The sequence below is a fragment of the Hyperoodon ampullatus genome, assembly GCF_949752795.1.
Source record: "Hyperoodon ampullatus genome assembly, chromosome: 6".
NCBI classification, from domain to species: domain Eukaryota; kingdom Metazoa; phylum Chordata; class Mammalia; order Artiodactyla; family Ziphiidae; genus Hyperoodon; species Hyperoodon ampullatus.
Genome location: NC_136919.1, coordinates 133326 through 145044, shown reverse-complemented (window position 1 = coordinate 145044; position 11719 = coordinate 133326).

The following is an 11719-nucleotide window of genomic DNA, read 5'->3' as shown; positions in this document are numbered from 1 at the left end:
ATACTGTCCGTAATAATGTCCCTAACACTATGCCTGACTCAGGCCCTGACAGTGTACCTAACAGAAGGCCCTGACGCCAGTCCTAGCCAAGACTGACACTGTCCGTAACAAAGGCTCTGATGGTAGTCCTAACCAAGGCCCTGACACTGTCCTAACTTATGCCCTGACACTACACCTAACACAGCCTCTGACACTGTTCCTAAGAGAGGCACTGATTGCACTCCTAACTCAGTCCCTGACACTGTCCGTAAATAAGGCCCTGACACTACTCCTAGATTAGCCCCTGACACAATACCAAACAAAGGCTCTGATGCTATTGTAAGTAAGGCCCTGACACTGTCCTTAACTAAAGCCTTAATACTACTACTAACTCAGGCCGGGATACTGTCCGTAACTAAGTCCCTGACAGTGTCCCTGACTAATTGCCTGACACTCCACCTAACTCAGGCCCTGATCATGTCTTTAACTAAGATCGTAATGCTGATCCTACAGAGGCCCTGATGCTGCTCCTGAGTCATGCCCTGACAGTGTCCCCAGCTAAGGACCTGATGCTAGTCCTCACTCGGGCCCTGTCGCTCTCCCTACGTCAGGCTGTGACGCTGTCCCTACCTGAAGCCCTGACACTAGTTTTAAACAAGGCCCCAATATTCTCAGTAACTAATGTGTTGACACTATACGTGGGTCATGTCCTGACAGTATACCTAGATCATAACTTATCCCTGTCTTTAGCTAAAGTCGAGCCTCTTATGGCAACTAAAGCCCTGATGCTATGCTTAACTGAGGCCCTGAATTTAGCCCCAAGGCCGTGATACTGTCCCTAACTAAGGCACTGATATTGTCCCTAAGTAAGGGCGGTACTCTCTTCCTAACTCTGGCCCTGCAATTATATATAACAAAGGCTCTGACGCTCGTCCTAACCAAGGCCCTGACACTGTCCCTCACTAAGGCCCTGACACTACTTCTAACTCAGGCCGTGACATTATACCTAACGAAGGCTCTGATGCTAACCCTAACTAAGGCCCTGACATTGACCCTGACTAAGGCCTTGACAATATTCCTAAGTAAGGCCGTAGCCCTAGCCCCAGGCCTAGCCCTATCCCTAGCCCCATCCCCAGCCCCAGTCCAAGCTCCTGCCCCAGCTCCTACAGAGGCCTTTATGCTCCTCCTAGTACTTGCCCTGACACTGTCCTTAACTAAGGCCTTGACACTACTACTAAGGCCGTGATACTGTCCCTATCTAAGTCCCTGACAGTGTCCCTGACTAATTGCCTGACTCTCCTCCTAACTATGGCCCTGCCATTATACATAACAAAGGCTCTAACGCTCGTCCTTACCAAGGACCTGACACTGTCCCTCACTAAGGCCCTGACACTACTTCTAACTCAAGCTCTGACATTATACCTATCAAAGGCTGTGATGCTAACCCTAATTAGGGCCCTGACAGTGACCCTAACTAAGGCCTTGACACTATTCCTAACTAAGGCCCTAGCCTGAAACCTAGCCCTAGCCCTCCCCTACCCGATCCCCATCCCCATCCCCAGTCTGTGATGTTGATCCTACAGAAGCCCTTATGCTCCTCCTAGGCCTTGCCCTGACAGTGTCCTTACCAAAGGCCGTGATACTGGTCCTAAAGAAGGCCCAGGTGCTCTCGATAACTAAGGCCTTCAAAGTGTCCCTTGCTCCGTTCCTGACTTTATCCCTAGTCCGTAGTTAATGTCCTGCCTCTTACCCTACCTGAAGCCCTAATACTGTCCGTAACTAAGGCCCTGACTAATCATCAATAAGGCCCCGACACTGTTTGTAAGTAAGGCCTGGAAGTTGTCCCTAATGCAGGCCCAGTTGCCGGCAATAACTAAAGGCCTAACACTATCCTTAGCTAATATACTGACCCATCTCGAACCAAGGTCTTGACACTATCCCTAAGTCAGCCCTGATGCTGGCCGTAAATAAAGCCGTGAGGCTGTCCCTAACACAGGTCCTGAAGCTATCCGTAACTGAGGCCTTGACACTCCACCTAACTCAGGCACTGATCATGTCATTAACTAAGAGCGTAATGCTGATCCTACAAAGGCCCTGATGCTGCTCCGGAGTCATGCGCTGACAGTGTCTCCGGCTAAGGACCTGATGCTAGGCCTCACTCGGTCCCTGTCGCTCTCCCTACGTCAGGCTGTGACACTGTCCCTACCTGAAGTGTACCCAGACACTGGTTCTAAACAAGGCCCTGATATTCTCAGTAACTAAGGTGTTGACACTATACCTGGGTCATGTCCTGACAGTATACCTAGATCATAACATATCCCTGTCTTTAGCTAAAGTCGAGCCTCTTATGGCAACTAAAGCCCTGATGCTATGCTTAACTCCGGCCCTGAATTCAGCCCCAAGCCCATGATACTGTCCCTAACTAAGGCACTGATATTGTCCCTAAGTAAGGGCGGTACTCTCTTCCTAACGCTGGCCCTGCAATTATATATAACAAAGACCCTGACGCTCGCCCTAACCAAGGCACTGACACTGTCCCTCACTAAGGCCGTGACACTACTTCTAACTCAGGCCGTGACATTATACCTAACGAAGGCTCTGATGCTAACCCTAACTAAGGCCCTGACAGTGATCCTAACTACGGCCTTGACACTATTCCTAAATAAGGCCCTAGCCGTAGCCTTAGCCCCACCCGCAGCGCCAGCCCCAGCCCCAATCCCAATTCCTTCCCGAGCTACTACAGAGGCCTTTATACTGCTCCTAGTCCTTGCCCTGACACTGTCCTTAACTAAGGCTATGAGACTACTACTAACTCAGGCCGTGATACTTTCCCTAACTGAGTCCCTGACAGTGTCCCTGAGTCATTGCCTGACTCTCCTCCTAACTCTGGCCCTGCCATTATACATAACAAAGGTCTATCTATCGTCCTTACCAAAGACCTGACACTGTCCCTCACTAAGGCCCTGACACTACTTCTAACTCAAGCTCTGACATTATACCTAACAAAGGCTCTGATGCTAACCCGAACTAAGGCCCTGACAATGACTCTAACTAAGACCTTGACACTATTCCTCACTGTCCGTAGCCCTAACTCTAGCACTAGCCCTCCCCTACCCCATCCCCATCCCCATCCCCATCCCCATCTCCATCCCCAGCCCCAGCCCCAGCCCTAGCCCCTGATGCTGATCCTACAGTGGCCCTTATGCTCTTCATAGGCCTTGCCCTGACACTGTCCTTAACTAAGGCCTTGACACTACTACTAACTCAGGCCGTGATACTGTCCCTAACTAAGTCCCTGACAGTGTCCCTGACTAATTGCCTGACTCTCCTCCTAACGCTGGCCCTGCCATTATACATAACAAGGGCTCTAACGCTCGTCCTTACCAAGAACCTGACGCTGTCCGTCACTAAGGCCCTGACACTACTTCTAACTCAAGCTCTGACATTATACCTAACAAAGGCTCTGATACTAAGCCTAACTAAGGCCCTGACAGTGACCCTAACTAAGGCCTTGACACTATTCCTAACTAAGGACCTAGCCCTAGCCATAGCCCTAACCCTAACCCTCCACTACCGATCCCCATCCCCATCCCCATCCCCATCCCCAGTCCCATCCCCAGTCCCTGATTCTGATCTTACAGAGGCCCTTATGCTCCTCCTAGGTCTTGCCCTGACACTATCCCTACCAAAGGCCGTGATACTGGTCCTAAAGAAGGCCCAGGTGCTCTCGATAACTAAGGCCTTCAAAGTGTCCCTTGCTCCGTTCCTGACTTTATCCCTAGTCTGTAGTTAATGTCCTGCCTCTTACCTACCTGAAGCCCTAATACTGTGCCTAACTAAGGCCCTGACTAGTCATCACTAAGGCCCTGACACTGTTTGTAAGTAAGGCCTGGAAGGTGTGCCTAATGCAGGCCTTGCTGCCGGCAATAACTAAAGGCCTAACACTATCCTGAGCTAATATACTGACCCATCTCGAACCAAGGTCCTGACACTATCCCTAAGTCAGCCCTGATGCTGGCACTAAATAAAGCCCTGAGGCTGTCCCTAACACAGTCCCTGAAGCTCTCTGTCACGGAGGCCTTGACACTCGACCTACCTCAGGCCCTGATCATGTCTTTAACTAAGACCGTAATGCTGATCCTACAGAGGCTCTGATGCTGCTCCTGAGTCATGCCCTGACAGTGTCCCCAGCTAAGGACCTGATGCTAGGCCTCACTCGGGCCCTGTCGCTCTCCCTACGTCAGGCTGTGACGCTGTCCCTACCTGAAGCCCTGACACTGGTTCTAAACAAGGCCCCGATATTCTCAGTAACTAAGGTGTTGACACTATACCTGGGTCATGTCCTGACAGTATACCTAGATCATAACTTATCCCTGTCTTTAGCTAAAGTCGAACCTCTTATGGCAACTAAAGCCCTGATGCTCTGCTTAACTCAGGCCCTGAAGTTAGCCCCAAGGCCGTGATACTGTCCCTAACTAAGGCACTGATATTGTCCCTAAGCAAGGGCGGTACTCTCTTCCTAACTCTGGCCCTGCAATTATATATAACAAAGGCTCTGATGCTCGTCCTAACCAAGGCCCTGATACTGTCCCTCACTAAGGCCCTGACACTAGTTCTAACTGAGGCCGTGGCATTATACCTAACGAAGGCTCTGATGCTAACCCTAACTAACGCCCTGACAGTGACCCTAACTAAGGCCTTGACACTATTCCTAAGTAAGCCCTTAGCCCTAGCCCCAACCCCAGCCCCAGCCCCAGTCCCAGTCCCAGCTCCTGCCCCAGATCCTACAGAGCCCTTTATCCTCCTCGTAGGCCTTGCCCTGACACTGTCCTTAACTAAGGCCTTGACACTACTACCAAATCAGGCCGTGATACTGTTCCTATCTAAGTCCCTGACAGTGTCCCTGACTAATTGCCTGACTCTCCTCCTAACTCTGGCCCTGCCATTATACATAACAAAGGCTCTAACGCTCGTCCTTACCAAGGACCTGACACTGTCCCTCACTAAGGCCCTGGCACTACTTCTACCTCAAGCTCTGACTGACATTATACCTAACAAAGGCTCTGATGCTAACCCTAACTAAGGCCCTGACAGTGACCCTAACTAAGGCCTTGACACTATTCCTAACTAAGGCCCTAGCCCTAACCCTAGCCCTAGCCCTCCCCTACCCGATCCCCATCCCTATCCCCATCCCCATCCCCATCCCCAGTCCCTGATGCTGATCCTACAGAGGCCCTTATGCTCTTCCTCGGTCCTGCCCTGACACTGTCCCTACCAAAGGCCGTGATACTGGTCCTAAAGAAGGCCCAGGTGCTCTCGATAACTAAGGCCTTCAAAGTGTCCCTTGTTCCGTTCCTGACTTTATCCCTAGTCCGTAGTTAATGTCCTGCCTCTTACCCTACCTGAAGCCCTAATACTGTCCCTAACTAAGGCCCTCATTAGTCATCACTAAGGCCCTGACACTGTTTGTAAGTAAGCCCTGCAAGGTGTCCCTAATGCAGGCCCTGCTGCCGGCAATAACTAAAGGCCTAACACTATCCTGAGCTAATATACTGACCCATCTCGAACCAAGGTCCTGACACTATCCCTAAGTCAGCCCTGATGCTGGCCCTAAATAAAGCCGTGAGGCTGTCCCTAACACAGGCCCTGAAGCTATCCGTAACTGAGGCCTTGACACTCCACCTAACTGAGGCCCTGATCATGTCTTTAACTAAGAGCGTAATGCTGATCCTACAGAGGCCCTGATGCTGCTCCTGAGTCATGCCCTGACAGTGTCCCCAGCTAAGGACCTGATGCTAGTCCTCACTCGGGCCCTGTCGCTCTCCCTACGTCAGGCTGAGACGCTGTCCCTACCTGAAGCCCTGACACTGGTTCTAAACAAGGCCCGGATATTCTCAGTAACTCATGTGTTGACACTATACCTGGGTCATGTCCTGACAGTATACCTAGATCATAACTTATCCCTGTCTTTAGCTAAAGTCGAGCCTCTTATAGCAACTAAAGCCCTGATGCTATGCTTAACTGAGGCCCTGAATTTAGCCCCAAGGCCGTGATACTGTCCCTAACTAAGGCACTGATATTGTCCCTAAGTAAGGGCGGTACTCTCTTCCTAACTCTGGCCCTGCAATTATATATAACAAAGGCTCTGACGCTCGTCCTAACCAAGGCCTTGACGCTGTCCCTCACGAAGGCCCTGACACTATTTCTAACTCAGGCCCTGACATTATACCTAACGAAGGATCTGATGCTAACCCTAACTAAGGCCCTGACAGTGACCCTAACTAAGGCCTTGACACTATTCCTAAGTAAGCCCCTAGCCCCAGCCCCAGCCCCAGCCCCAGCCCCAGTCCCAGTCCCAGCTCCTGCCCCAGATTCTACAGAGCCCTTTATGCTCCTCGTAGGCCTTGCCCTGACACTGTCCTTAACTAAGGCCTTGACACTACTACTAACTCAGGCCGTGATACTGTTCCTATCTAAGTCCCTGACAGTGTCCCTGACTAATTGCCTGACTCTCCTCCTAACTCTGGCCCTGCCATTATACATAACAAAGGCTCTAACGCTAGTCCTTAACATGGACCTGACACTGTCTCACTGAGGTCCTGACACTACATGTAACTCAAGCTCTGACATTATACCTAACAAAGGCTCTGATGCTAACCCTAACTAAGGCCCTGACAGTGACCCTAACTAAGGCCTTGACACTATTCCTAACTAAGGCCCTAGTCCTAAGCCTAGCCCTATCCCTCCCCTACCCCATCCCTATCCCCATCCCCATCCCCAGTCCCTGATGCTGATCCTACAGAGGCCCTTATGCTCCTCCTCGGTCCTGCCCTGACACTGTCCCTACCAAAGGCCGTGATTCTTGTCCTAAAGAAGGCCCAGGTGCTCTCGATAACTAAGGCCTTCAAAGTGTCCCTTGCTCCGTTCCTGACTTTATCCCTAATCCGTAGTTAATGTGCTGCCTCTTACCTACCTGAAGCCCTAATACTGTGCCTAACTAAGGCCCTGACTAGTCATCACTAAGGCCCTGACACTGTTTGTAAGTAAGGCCTGGAAGGTGTGCCTAATGCAGGCCTTGCTGCCGGCATTAACTAAAGGCCTAACACTATCCTGAGCTAATATACTGACCCATCTCGAACCAAGGTCCTGACACTATCCCTAAGTCAGCCCTGATGCTGGCACTAAATAAAGCCCTGAGGCTGTCCGTAACACAGTCCCTGAAGCTCTCTGTCACGGAGGCCTTGACACTCGACCTACCTCAGGCCCTGATCATGTCTTTAACTAAGACCGTAATGCTGATCCTACAGAGGCTCTGATGCTGCTCCTGAGTCATGCCCTGACAGTGTCCCCAGCTAAGGACCTGATGCTAGGCCTCACTCGGGCCCTTTCGCTCTCCCTACGTCAGGCTGTGACGCTGTCCCTACCTGAAGCCCTGACACTGGTTCTAAACAAGGCCCCGATATTCTCAGTAACTAAGGTGTTGACACTATACCTGGGTCATGTCCTGACAGTATACCTAGATCATAACTTATCCCTGTCTTTAGCTAAAGTCGAACCTCTTATGGCAACTAAAGCCCTGATGCTATGCTTAACTCAGGCCGTGAAGTTAGCCCCAAGGCCGTGATACTGTCCCTAACTAAGGCACTGATATTGTTCCTAAGTAAGGGCGGTACTCTCTTCCTAACTCTGGCCCTGCAATTATATATAACAAAGGCTCTGACGCTCATCCTAAGCAAGGCCCTGACACTGTCCCTCACTAAGGCCCTGACACTAGTTCTAACTGAGGCCGTGGCATTATACCTAACGAAGGCTCTGATGCTAACCCTAACTAAGGCCCTGACAGTGACCCTAACTAAGGCCTTGACACTATTCCTAAGTAAGCCCTTAGCCCTAGCCCCAGCACCAGCCCCAGCCCCAGTCTGAGTCCCAGCTCCTGCCCCAGATCCTACAGAGCCCTTTATGCTCCTCGTAGGCCTTGCCCTGACACTGTCCTTAACTAAGGCCTTGACACTACTACTAACTCAGGCTGTGATACTGTTCCTATCTAAGTCCCTGACAGTGTCCCTGACTAATTGCCTGACTCTCCTCCTAACTCTGGCCCTGCCATTATACATAACAAAGTCTCTAACGCTCGTCCTTACCAAGGACCTGACACTGTCCCTCACTAAGGCCCTGACACTACTTCTAACTCAAGCTCTGACATTATACCTAACAAAGGCTCTGATGCTAAGCCTAACTAAGGCCCTGACAGTGACCCTAACTAAGGCCTTGACACTATTCCTAACTAAGGCCCTAGCCCTAACCCTAGCCCTAGCCCTCCCCTACCCGATCCCCATCCCCATCCCCATCCCCAGTCCCTGATGCTGATCCTACAGAGGCCCTTATGCTCTTCCTCAGTCTTGCCCTGACACTGTCCCTACCAAAGGCCGTGATACTGGACCTAAAGATGGCCCAGGTGCTCTCGATAACTAAGGCCTTCAAAGTGTCCCTTGTTCCGTTCCTGACTTTATCCCTAGTCCGTAGTTAATGTCCTGCCTCTTACCCTACCTAAAGCCCTAATACTGTCCCTAACTAAGGCCCTCATTAGTCATCACTAAGGCCCTGACACTGTTTGTAAGTAAAGCCTGGAAGGTGTCCCTAATGCAGGCCTTGCTGCCGGCAATAACTAAAGGCCTAACACTATCCTGAGCTAATATACTGACCCATCTCGAACCAAGGTCCTGACACTATCCCTAAGTCAGCCCTGATGCTGGCCCTAAATAAAGCCGTGAGGCTGTCCCTAACACAGGCCCTGAAGCTATCCGTAACTGAGGCCTTGACACTCCACCTAACTGAGGCCCTGATCATGTCTTTAACTAAGAGCGTAATGCTGATTCTACAGAGGCCCTGATGCTGCTCCTGAGTCCATGCCCTGACTGTGTCCCCAGCTAAGGACCTGATGCTAGGCCTCACTCAGGCCCTGTCGCTCTCTCTACGTCAGGCTGTGACGCTGTCCCTACCTGAAGCCCTGACACTGATTCTAAAAAAGGCCCGGATATTCTCAGTAACTAATCTGTTGAAACTATACCTGGGTCATGTCCTGACACTATACCTAGATCATAACTTATCCCTGTCTTTAGCTAAAGTCGAGCCTCTTATAGCAACTAAAGCCCTGATGCTATGCTTAACTGAGGCCCTGAATTTAGCCCGAAGGCCGTGATACTGTCCCTAACTAAGGCACTGATATTGTCCCTAAGTAAGGGCGGTACTCTCTTCCTAACTCTGGCCCTGCAATTATATATAACAAAGGCTCTGACGCTCGTCCTAACCGAGGCCTTGACGCTGTCCCTCACTAAGGCCCTGACACTATTTCTAACTCAGGCCCTGCCATTATACCTAACGAAGGCTCTGATGCTAACCCTAACTAAGGCCCTGACAGTGACCCTAACTAAGGCCTTGACACTATTCCTAAGTAAGCCCCTAGCCCCAGCCCCAGCCCCATCCCCACTCCCAGCTCCTGCCCCAGCTCCTACAGAGGCCTTTATGCTCCTCCTACACCTTGCCCTGACACTGTCCTTAACTAAGGCCTTGACACTGCTACTAACTCAGGCCGTGATACTGTCCCTAACTAAGGCCCTGACAGTGTCCCTGACTAATTGCCTGACTCTCCTCCTAACGCTGGCCCTGCCATTATACATAACAAGGGCTCTAACGCTCGTCCTTACCAAGAACCTGACACTGTCCGTCACTAAGGCCCTGACACTACTTCTAACTCAAGCTCTGACATTATACCTAACAAAGGCTCTGATACTAACCCTAATTAAGGACCTGACAGTGTCCCTAAGGCCTTGACACTATTCCTAACTAAGGACCTAGCCCTAGCCATAGCCCTAACCCTAACCCTCCCCTACCCGATCCCCATTCCCATCCCCATCCCCAGTCCCATCCCCAGTCCCTGATTCTGATCTTACAGAGGCCCTTATGCTCCTCCTAGGTCTTGCCTTGACACTATCCCTACCAAAGGCCGTGATACTGGTCCTAAAGAAGGCCCAGGTGCTCTCGATAACTAAGGCCTTCAAAGTGTCCCTTGCTCCGTTCCTGACTTTATCCCTAGTCTGTAGTTAATGTCCTGCCTCTTACCCTACCTGAAGCCCTAATACTGTGCCTAACTAAGGCCCTGACTAGTCATCACTAAGGCCCTGACACTGTTTGTAAGTAAGGCCTGGAAGGTGTGCCTAATGCAGGCCTTGCTGCCGGCATTAACTAAAGGCCTAACACTATCCTGAGCTAATATACTGACCCATCTCGAAACAAGGTCCTGACACTATCCCTAAGTCAGCCCTGATGCTGGCACTAAATAAAGCCCTGAGGCTGTCCCTAACACAGTCCCTGAAGCTCTCTGTCACGGAGGCCTTGACACTCGACCTACCTCAGGCCCTGATCATGTCTTTAACTAAGATCGTAATGCTGATCCTACAGAGGCTCTGATGCTGCTCCTGAGTCATGCCCTGACAGTGTCCCCAGCTAAGGACGTGATGCTAGGCCTCACTCGTGCCTTGTCGCTCTCCCTACGTCAGGCTGTGACGCTGTCCCTACCTGAAGCCCTGACACTTGTTCTAAACAAGGCCCCGATATTCTCAGTAACTAAGGTGTTGACACTATACCTGGGTCATGTCCTGACAGTATACCTAGATCATAACTTATCCCTGTCTTTAGCTAAAGTCGAGCCTCTTATGGCAACTAAAGCCCTGATGCTCTGCTTAACTCAGGCACTGAAGTTAGCCCCAAGGCCGTGATACTGTCCCTAACTAAGGCACTGATATTGTCCCTAAGTAAGGGCGGTACTCTCTTCCTAACTCTGGCCCTGCAATTATATATAACAAAGGCTCTGATGCTCGTCCTAACCAAGGCCCTGACACTGTCCCTCACTAAGGCCCTGACACTAGTTCTAACTCAGGCCATGGCATTATACCTAACGAAGGCTCTGATGCTAACCCTAACTAAGGCCCTGACAGTGACCCTAACTAAGGCCTTGACACTATTCTTAAGTAAGCCCTTAGCCCTATCTCCAGCCCCAGCCCTAGTCCGAGTCCCAGCTCCTGCCCCAGATCCTACAGAGCCCTTTATGCTCCTCGTAGGCCTTGCCCTGACACTGTCCTTAACTAAGGCCTTGACACTACTACTAACTCAGGCCGTGATACTGTTCCTATCTAAGTCCCTGACAGTGTCCCTGACTAATTGCCTGACTCTCCTCCTAACTCTGGCCCTGCCATTATACATAACAAAGGCTCTAACGCTCGTCCTTACCAAGGCCCTGACACTGTCCCTCACTAAGGCCCTGACACTATTTCTAACTCAGGCCGTGACATTATACCTAATGAAGGCTCTGATGCTAACCCTAACTAACGCCCTGACAGTGACCCTAACTAAGGCCTTGACACTATTCCTAAGTAAGCCCTTAGCCCTAGTCCCAACCCCAGCCCCAGCCCCAGTCCCAGTCCCAGCTCCTGCCCCAGATCCTACAGAGCCCTTTATCCTCCTCGTAGGCCTTGCCCTGACACTGTCCTTAACTAAGGCCTTGACACTACTACCAAATCAGGCCGTGATACTGTTCCTATCTAAGTCCCTGACAGTGTCCCTGACTAATTGCCTGACTCTCCTCCTAACTCTGGCCCTGCCATTATACATAACAAAGGCTCTAACGCTCGTCCTTACCAAGGACCTGACACTGTCCCTCACTAAGGCCCTGACACTAGTTCTA